This window comes from Meriones unguiculatus, chromosome 9, assembly GCF_030254825.1.
Source record: "Meriones unguiculatus strain TT.TT164.6M chromosome 9, Bangor_MerUng_6.1, whole genome shotgun sequence".
Classification (NCBI taxonomy): Eukaryota; Metazoa; Chordata; class Mammalia; order Rodentia; family Muridae; genus Meriones; species Meriones unguiculatus.
Window position 1 is genome coordinate 30443329 of NC_083357.1, and position 9941 is coordinate 30453269.

Below are 9941 nucleotides of genomic sequence, written 5' to 3' on the forward strand. Positions count from 1 at the left end.
CTCTATCAGTCTGGAAGCTCACTGGGACTCCTTTCAGATATCTTGTTGTTGCCCCGTAGCATGGAGATCCTGTAATTTTGGATCTGTAGAATCGGTCCCTTCATACTTTCCAGCAGTTCACTGGTGGGGTAGGTGTTGGAGTGGGCCATTTCAAAGCCCTGGGTCTGAGCCTGAGAGGTATCTGAGCTGATCAGCCCACCGGCTCTCCTGCTCTCACATCCTCGGGACCTCTTCACCTGCAACCCCTGAGCCAGAGCCAGTTCTACCCTGCTGCCCACGTGAGGTGCAGTCCTGCTTTCCTGAGTGTTGGGGCCAGTGAGAGACAGAGACAGTTCGCTCACTCTCACGATTCCGGGTTCAGCTCTCCTGCCTGCCATAGGTGGTGAGGGACAAGAGAGGGGAGGAGGGCCTCCTCATGCCACTTCAAAGTAGACAAAAGGCAAGGCTGGCTCTCCTGTGCTCAGGTCCTTGAGACTGGCTCACCTGAAATGCCCACATCTAGGGCCTGCTCTACAGTGCTGGCCATGCGAGGAACAGGGCCCACTCTAAATGCGGCCATAGGTAAGGGGCAGCGATACCTCTCCTGCTTTCATGACCTTAGCCCAGGTTTACTGCCTGCTGTAGGTGGCAAGGGGCAAGAAAGGGGGAGGGCATCTCTCCTTTGACCACACTGCAGACAAGCGGCAGAATCAGGTCTCCCACTCCCACACCCTTGCAGCCAGCTCACCTGAACCCTTGCTCCAGAGTAGCTCTATTGCTTTGCCCAGGTGAGGTGGAGAGCCCACTCTCCTGAATGCTGCAGCTGATAAAGGGCAGGGCCAGATCTCCTGCTCACCTGCCCCCAGGGCCAGCTCTCCAAGATGCTGAGGTGAGGTGGGGGCCAGTTCTTCACAGACCAACATGTCCCCAAGCAGCAGCCCGGACCAGGGATGTCTGCCTGGCCTTTGGTGGTAAGAGACCCCTGCTATTGTAGGGCAACAGACCCAGATGTGGCCCTTGGTGGCAGACCAGGTCAGGACCCCGTCATGGTCCCAGGTGGCATCACTGGCTGCTCACATCAGGCTGTTCCTCACTGCCCCCAGTCTCCAGTTCTGCCTCTCTTCATTGTGTCCACATCCTTGTTTCTCCTCTTCTTCCATTTCTCTACCAGTTACTTGCTCTCTTAGTGTCTCCCAAGGCTTCTGAGTGTCTGGGGCATATCAGGAGTGGTCTCAGGAATGCTATGCCCTGCTCATGTATTTTGGCACTGGGCAGGGGTCATCTCTAGCATGGTATGCCCTCCTACCCCAGGCCTGCACCCCAGACTGGTGTTCATCACAGGCTAGCTTCCTTTCTGGCTGACTTGGGCTCTCTCTTTTCCAAGAAATGTTAGGCTAGTAAACATTTAGGTATTCACATTGCATCAGAACACTGAGTAAAGACACACCTTTCTCCTCTGCCACCTACTAAGGTAAACATGATACATGATACAGCAGCCTCATATGCAGTACCTGTAGGGGTAGTCGCTTTGTTTTGTTTTTAAAATCATGATTTGCTTCATGCCAAGAATGAAGAAAAAAAAAAAACTAAAAACCTGGAAACCAATTAACTGTATTATTCAGGAAGTCTTCAGAAATAAGTCAATAATAAGTAGGACCAGGATCAGTAGCTCCTCCATTCTGCAGAAATGAAGCTGAGGCTGCTTTATATGAGGGGTCTAGCTTTCTCAAGGCTTCAGATCACACGTCTTGTAGATTTGTCACCTAACACAGAACCATTGGTGCATCTACCCATGCTACTTGAAGACAGTTATGTTCTACAAATATTCAAGAACATTCAAGTGTGAGTGAAAACCCAGAAAAATAAATGGGTCCAACTCAGTGCCAAAAAATATTAAAATAAAAATAAAAGTACATAACACAAACCCATGAAGATGGCTAAGAGGCTGACCTAAAGAACTCAGGTCTTTCTAGATTGGTCCATAGTTAAGTACAGTCTCAGCTGATACCTGATAGGATATTTCTTTTAACCTATTGAAAATCTGATTCAAAGCTTACATATTAAAGTATAAATATCACAATAGCTAAGATAATCCTACAGAAGGCAAACAAAGCCAGGGGACCAACACAAGAAGTTGCCCTATTGAAATCAGATGAGAAGCTTCATTTTCAAGGGGGTAAGATCCCAAGTACAACAGTGGAGACCACAGTGGTAAACTACATATGTAATTATAAACCACAAACTGTGCTTCATAATTTTAAACACTATGCAAAAAGCACTCCCAGAAAGACTGAACACTCACATGACAAGAGTCAAGGGACAAAGCACCCGATCCACGGAGGAAGCAGAGATTGCTAAGGAGGCTACAAAAATCCATAACTCAACAGAAATAATTATAAATTAAATACTAAAGCAAAAATTTCTTTCATTAAGGACATCATTAAGAGTGTGAGAAAGCAAGTCTTCAACTAAAGAGAACATATTCATAGGCAAATATCCAAGATAGGTTCATATCTAGAATGGATATCTTTGAAATTAAAAAGAGAGAAAGCCTGACAATTGATTAGAAAGAGTTGCAAAAGGCTTAGTAGCTTCCCTCAGAAGTCCCATGGCCAGTAAGCACACAGAGATTCTCAACCTCGCTAGCAATCATGAAAAGACACATTCTTTATAGTGTAGACTGACTCATGATGTAACATTTGCACGTGTGCACACACAAGCACAAAAGAACTTATTTATATGTTATCTAATAAATGTGAACTTCAGATAGGGACCCAATGAAAGAACAGTTATAAAACCGCTGAATTTATTGGGGAGGCTCACAGGGATATGGATGATGGTTACTTCCTGAGGCATGGGTGATTCAAAGGCAGCTGCACCACCAAACTCATGGAAGCTGCATTCCAAGTGCTTCTTGTCTGACTTTCAGGAATCTTGGCTGGTTGGAGATTCTCTTCTTTCTAGCAACTGTCACTTTTTATTTAACCGTGAGGAGGAGGTTTCTGAATCTTGTAAGTTTCAGGAACCTTCTGAGATCTATGAGTTTTATTTGATTCTCCAGTATTAAGGAGCCTCCATCTTTTCTCCATGAGGGAATGTTCCAATTTGGAAGTCATAGCTATGATATTCTAGTAGTTCTATTTGTTATGGCCACAAGAAATAATGATTTCTTAATAAAATCTAAAACAACTCAGGTGTCTAGCAAGAATGGACTGAATAACTTAATTGTGTTGTTAACCAAAAGCAACACTTTAAGCGACGTAAACCATCCAATCAGTGGAAATAAATGTCACATAAAATTATGAATAAAATAAAACAGAAAAAAGAGAGCACATTTATGACTCTATATTTTCAAATTTGAATTTATTGGATGTTTATATTCATATTTTAAATTTTTAAATTTTTTGAATGTGATGTATGGTTTTAGAAGGGTGGCCCATGGTTGCTTTCTGAGAGATAGCAGCCCAAAGGGGCAAGAGGTAAGCATTGAGTGTCATTGATTTCTTGCTTCTTCCATAAAAGATGATTGCTTATCATTTGTTTTATGAAAATTCATCAGGCTATATACTTAGGAACTGAGCAATTTTAGACTGTACATTACACTTCAGTTGAATTTAAATTAAAAACAAATAAGCTCAGAGGCTGGCAAGATAGTTCCCTGTGTAAATCTGCTTGCCACCAAGGCTGATAGCTGAGTTTAATCCCCAGGACCTGTGCATGAACTGTGGCACATTCACACACACACACACACACACACACATACATTCACACACACACTAAGTACAATAAGGATATCAGTGTTTTTATCCATGGTTGTAGAATACACTAAGAGGAATATTCCTGTTGGTAAACAGATTTTATGATAAACAGAATTTATTTTATGAAGAAAATAAATTAATGAAAAATAAGGGAAAGTAAAAATGCTGCTAATAGTGAAGATTAATACAAATCTTTCATACCTCGCAATCTCTGAATAATCTATACTTTCATTATGACAAAAACTCAGCATGCACTTGGTTACAAACACTATTTATCTTCAGGTCCACCTCAGCATTACCTTCTGTAAAGTTGTATTTTGACCCAAACAAAAACAAATGTGCTCCTAGGTAGAAGTGGGAGTGTGCGTGGACCTGCAGAATTCACAACAGAGGGTGTCAAAACAAACGGTACTACAAACATGGAAGCATGTTTGGGTTTGGAGAACGGGCGTTCATGGGGAAATTTAACTGTGGCTTCTAGTTCAGTTGGCAGAGTGATTTCCACAAGATATTTCAATCACCAGCTAATTTGAGGCGCTGCAGCTTGCTGGTGCCGATAAATCCTCTGAACACAATGACATTTATCAAAACTCTTGCAGAAAAACTATGGGGAAGGCTTTCTGAAAATACACTTCTGGTATGGAATTCAGACAATTTCTTCTCAAAAGCAAGCTAACATTCACAGGCACTTTGGAACACTAACGAATAAATAGATTTGGATGGCTGGATGAGCACTCCTGCCAATTACAGGGCAGTGCATGGGGAAGAAATGTTGAGGAGTGGCAGGCTTGCTCTGATAGTGCTGACTGACCATCAAGATGGTGAAAAGGCAGGCACACTACATGCCAGATAGGCCCCTGCTGACCGAATGGCCTTTAGAAATCCCGCTGCTGAATAAATTATTTAGGCCTCCTCAAATTGGCTGTCTGTTACAGTAATCACCGAGCATGCCAGATCTTGAATCTAACTTCAAAGTACTTTACTTCACTTTGTGTTGTATGGGACTCTGTGTTCCAGTGGCCTGGCGTGGTGGCCAGAGAAGACTGACCTTTTGTGTTTTCTGACATGGAGAACTGGCTGACTCTTTCCACGATATTCATTGCTTTAATGAGGATGAGACAGGCCCGAAGAAAGGAGGTGTCCATTCTCCATACAACAGAAGAAAGGAAAGCATAGCTCTTGGCCACTGAATGCTAGCCGGACTGAAAAGACTTCCCAGTAATTGGCAGAAGTTTCATTCTCAAAATAACCCTCTAAAAGCCTCTTTATTATTCTACTTAATAAACTTCAAAAAGGGTTTTTTTTTTTTAAGCCACATATTAAGGTAACACTTCGGGCAAGGTCACTCTGCTAGCAAATGCTAATTCCTGGCGAAGTTTGTCTCATTCCCTTCTCTGTGCCCAGGCCATGTTCCTGACTGGGCAGTTCGCAAACTTTTAATAGAGCACACTTAATATGTTCAAGTTTGCCTTTATAACATGGTTATTTATTCAGCTGAGTTAGGACTATTTAAAGGCAACCTACCAAATCATGCTGGAGGAAGACCCAATCTCTAAAGAGCCCAGCAGGGTTCGATACCTGCTTCTCGCTGTGTGACCTTGGAAGCCAGTGTCTCGAGAGCGAAACTGTCAGCTGTGGGGTGGCGCACGCCCGTAATATCAACGCACGGAAGAAGGGTCCTCCGGATTTTAAAAACATCCACAGACACACGGGCGTTTCAAGGCCAACCTGGATTATTTAAAACTCTGTCTCAAAAAGAGATTAAAAATTAATTAATTCTAAAAGTCCATTTTGCCCATTTGTCAAACACTATTGCTGAACTCGATGCACAGTTTTGAAACTGCTCTACCAAATAATACTCATCCCATTTTAACAACACCCTCTGCTGTGAAATTTCTCCTTTCTCAATTGCTTCTCAGGATCATCTTCCATGTTGTAGCCAAACTGAGGATGGTGAGGATGTAGGGACACACCATAATTTGCTTCTTCCACCTGCTCTGCTGCAGGTGTAGGGGCCAAGAAGGAACTTAGAAAGATGCTGGACACCACAGAGGGAATCATTCAGTTCCTGTTGAGTTAATCTCTCTGTTTCCTGTTGATAGAATTTCATGCCAGGTTACACAATGGAGACTAGAAATAAGCCAAGTTAGATGAAAACTTAGAAGCGCTAGCAGAGATGAATTCAACTCATGGCAATCTGGTAATTAAGTCACAAATCCCTTCTTTCAATTAGCGGAATAAATCCAGAGTGTTTACCAGACAACTATTAGAGCCCATGGATACAAATGTAAGCTGCAACCTCTGCCATCAGGGACATTTTCATTCAAGAGGACAGTGTGGGAGATTCATTTCTCCTTCAGTCATTCAGTGTAAAAGGCTTAACATCTGTACTCTTTCAGTTTCATAGCAAGTATTTAGCACAAATGAGCAGTTATTCTTACAGCCTAAGCAATAACAAGATGAAATAGTTGTTTAAAGGATGCCTAGAACAGCCCCAATAGTGAAAACTTACTCTAAAACCATTAGCAACACTGTGCTAGCCACCTGAGACACACAAGAACAAAGCTTTCATGGACTTCTTCTAGGCATGAAACAAATATGAAAAAATTATAGATGTTTGGTAATGTTAAAGTGAGTACTAATAAATATCATTAATGATGACTACCTAACAGTCACCAAAACACCCATTTATGGTTTGGTCATCATATACCCCGTATTGTCTGATTCCACAAAACCTAAGGAGCTCATTAATATACCTGCTTTACATAGAATAAAAATGAGATATTGAGAATGGACGGGCTTTCCCAAGAGCACACAACATGTGCTTGAAAATCAGCAATCTGAACACAAGCCCCTGAACCCCAACTCAGAGCTCTGCCTACTCACTGTACAAAGTGTCATGTTTTCACAGACTAGCAGATGTATGAGAGTTGGGATGGAGTGAGGATAGAAACAGTTCTGCTTAGGACAGGTTTGGGGATTACTCTGAGAGGAGAGGAGGCCTGGGGCAGGTCTTAAGGGCCAGCTCTGAAAGGACAAGCTTAAAGGGATTCTCTTGGCAGAATGAAATTTCACCGTCACAGATTGTCCACACTTAATAAGGGACTGTATGAGTGGTTACTTTTCCAGTGTTGATTTAGTCTTAATTAAACTTGGACTTCCTTAAACACAGCCTCTTTGAGACGTTTGTATCTAAGTGAGACTAGAGGATGGAAAGGATTTGTTCTGTGATGTTGAACAGAACCCAAATTTCCCCTCCAGGTAACTGAGGACTCCCCAACAGCCAAGCTGCCCTGTTTGGGAACACACAAATGTCACAAACATTCAGCAATGAAGGTCTTTCTGCCTGTAGTCATACTTGCTGACTGTGGGCAGTAAAACAGACTTGTATGCTAGTGACCAGTGGAGAAAGTAGGTCTTTAAGTTGTTTACCTCGTTGTTTGCTAAGTCTTCGAGAACTGAAAGAATATAGACATGGCTTCATCATAAAATGCTTCCCTTGCAAACATAAGGACCTAAGTTTAATTCACAGAAACCATGTAAAAAGGACAGGTGCCAAGCCGGTGACATAGAACAGCTGGTAAAAGACCTTGATCACAAGCTTGACAACCTGAGTTTAATCCAGAAAGTCAAGGTGGACAAAGAGAAACAATTGAAAGAGAGAGAAAGGAAAGAAGTGAGAGTGCAGCAGTAGTGCAGGCTTGTGACCCCAGAATTAGCCAGCCAGCCTGACCTAATTTACGACTTCCAAGCCAGTGATAGACCTTGTCTAAGCTCTATGGGAATAATACCTAAGAAGCGACAGCAATGTTGTTCTCTGTCCTCCGTACACATGCATAAATCTGGGAACATATGCCTACATACAACATACATATATATGAACATTCACACATCTGAACTCACACACGTAGCAGAAGGAAACAAGGACAAGAGAAGCTTGTTCAGTTCTTATTTGGGCAGCCATGCTGTTCTATTGAGATATCATGGTTGAAGCGCCCCTACCATGCTGTTCTATTGAGATATCATGGTTGAAGTGCCCCTATCATTCTAGGAGACACAGTATCGCAGCAGCTTTCTTGGTCCTCTGGCTCTGACAGTCTTTCTGACCCTTCTGCTGAGATGTGCCTGCTGCTTAGGTACAGAGGCTGTATGGTAGATGTGTCCACTGGGCTGAGTATGCCATGGTCACTGTTCTCTGCACTTGGGCCAGGTGGGGTTTTGTGTAATGGTCTCTGAATTTTTGCTCTTATTTTGTTGTATTTTTAAAATTTATTTAATTATTTATTTGCTACTATTTATTCATTTTGTTTTTTTTTTAATTTACTAATTTTTTATTAATTACAGTTTATTCACTTTGTACCCTAGCTGTAGCCCCCTCCATCATTCCCTCCCAATCTCACCCTCTCTCCCTCAACTCCCTTTTGCCCCTTCCCTAGTCCACTGATAGGGGAGGAACTCTTCCCTTTCTATCTGACCCTACCATATCAGATCTCATCAGGCTGGCTGCATCATCTTCCTCTGTGGCCTGGCAAGGCTGCACCCCCAGGGGGAGATGACCAAAGAGTCCTCCACTGAGTTCATGTCAGAGACAGCCCCTGGACCCTGTACTAGGGAACCCACTTGGAAACTGAGTAGCCTATGGGCTTCCTCTGAGCAGGAGGTTTATGTACCCTGCACGCATGTTCTTGGTTGGAGGATTAGTTTCTGCCAGTCCTGATGGGCCCAGGATTTTGGACTCTGTTGGTTTCCTTGTGGAGTTCCTGTCCCCTCCATATCTTTCTACTTCCCTCTCCTTCCATAAGGGTTCCTGCGCTCTGCCCAAAGTTTGGCTATGAAATTCAGTATCTCCTTTGATACGCTGATAGGTAGAGTCTTTCAGAGGCCCCCTGTGGAAGGCTTCTGTCCTGTTCCTTGTCTTCTCCTACTTCTAATGTCTGTCTTGTTTATCCTTCTGAGTGAGGTTTCAGCCTCTTCCCTAGGGTTCTCATTGTTGCTTAGTTTCTTTAGGACTATAGATTTTATTATATTTATCCTATATCATATGTCTGTTATCCACTTATAAGTGAGTATATACCATGTGTGTCTTTCTGCTTCTGGGTTACCTCACTCTGGATGATCTTTTCAAGTTCCCACCATTTACCTGCAAATTTCATGATTTCCTTGTTTTTAATTGCTGAGTAATATTCTGTTGTGTAAATGTAACACAATATCTGTATCCTTTATTCAGTTGATGGACATCTGAGTTGTTTCCAGATTCTAGCTATTATGAATAAAGCTGCTTTGAACATAATTGAGTAAATGTCCTTGTATGGTTTAGCATCTTACTGATATATGCCCAGGAGTGGTATAGCTGGATCTTGAGGAAGCAGTATTTCTGATTGTCTGAGAAAGCGCCAGATAGGTTTCCAAAGTGGTTGTACCAGTTTACATTACATTCCTACCAGCAGTGGAGGAGGGTTCCCCTCTCTCCACAACCTCTCCAGCATGTGTTGTCACTTGAGCTTTTGCTCTTAGCCATTCTGCTGGGGATAAGGTGAAATCTCAGGTTTGTTTTGATTTGCATTTCCCTGATGACTAAGGACACTGAGCATTTCTTTAACTGTTTTTCAGCCATTCTATATTACTCTATTGAGAATTCTCTATTTAGCCCTGTACCCCATTTTTTAATTGGATTACTAGATTTGTTGCAGTTTAACTTCTTGAGTTCTTTATATATACTGGATATTAGCCCTCTGTCAGATACAGGATTGGTGAAGATCCTTTCCCAATCTGTAAGCAGTCTTTTTGTTCTGACAACAGCATCCTTTGCTTTACAGAAGCTTTTTAGTTTCATGAGGTCCTGTTTATTGATTGTTGCTCTTAGAGCCTGTGCTGTTGGTGTTCTCTTCAGGAAGTTGTCTCCTGTGCCAATGAATTCAAGGCTCTTCCCCACTTTTTCTTCTAAGTGGTTTAGTGTGTCTGGTTTTATATTGAGGTCTTTGATCCACTTGGACTTTAGTTTTGTGCAGGGTGATAAGTATGGATCTATTTGCATTTTTCTACATGTAGACATCCAGTAAGACCAGCACCATTTGTTGAAGATGCTGTCTTTTTTCCACTGTATGGTTTTGGCATCTTTGTCAAAAATCAGGTGTCCATAAGTGTGTGGATTTATTTCAGCGCCTTCTATTCAATTCCATTGATTCACAGTTTCTATGCCAGTAC

The 9941-nt window shown here is 42.3% G+C and overlaps 1 non-coding gene across 1 annotated transcript; it reads right to left on the reverse strand.

The window, feature by feature from the left end:
* Positions 1-1364: 1364 nt before the first annotated feature.
* On the reverse strand, positions 1365-1503 carry LOC132656715 (small nucleolar RNA SNORA17). Its single transcript, XR_009594418.1, has one exon. It is a non-coding gene; the product is annotated as a small nucleolar RNA SNORA17 (small nucleolar RNA).
* Positions 1504-9941: the final 8438 nt, after the last annotated feature.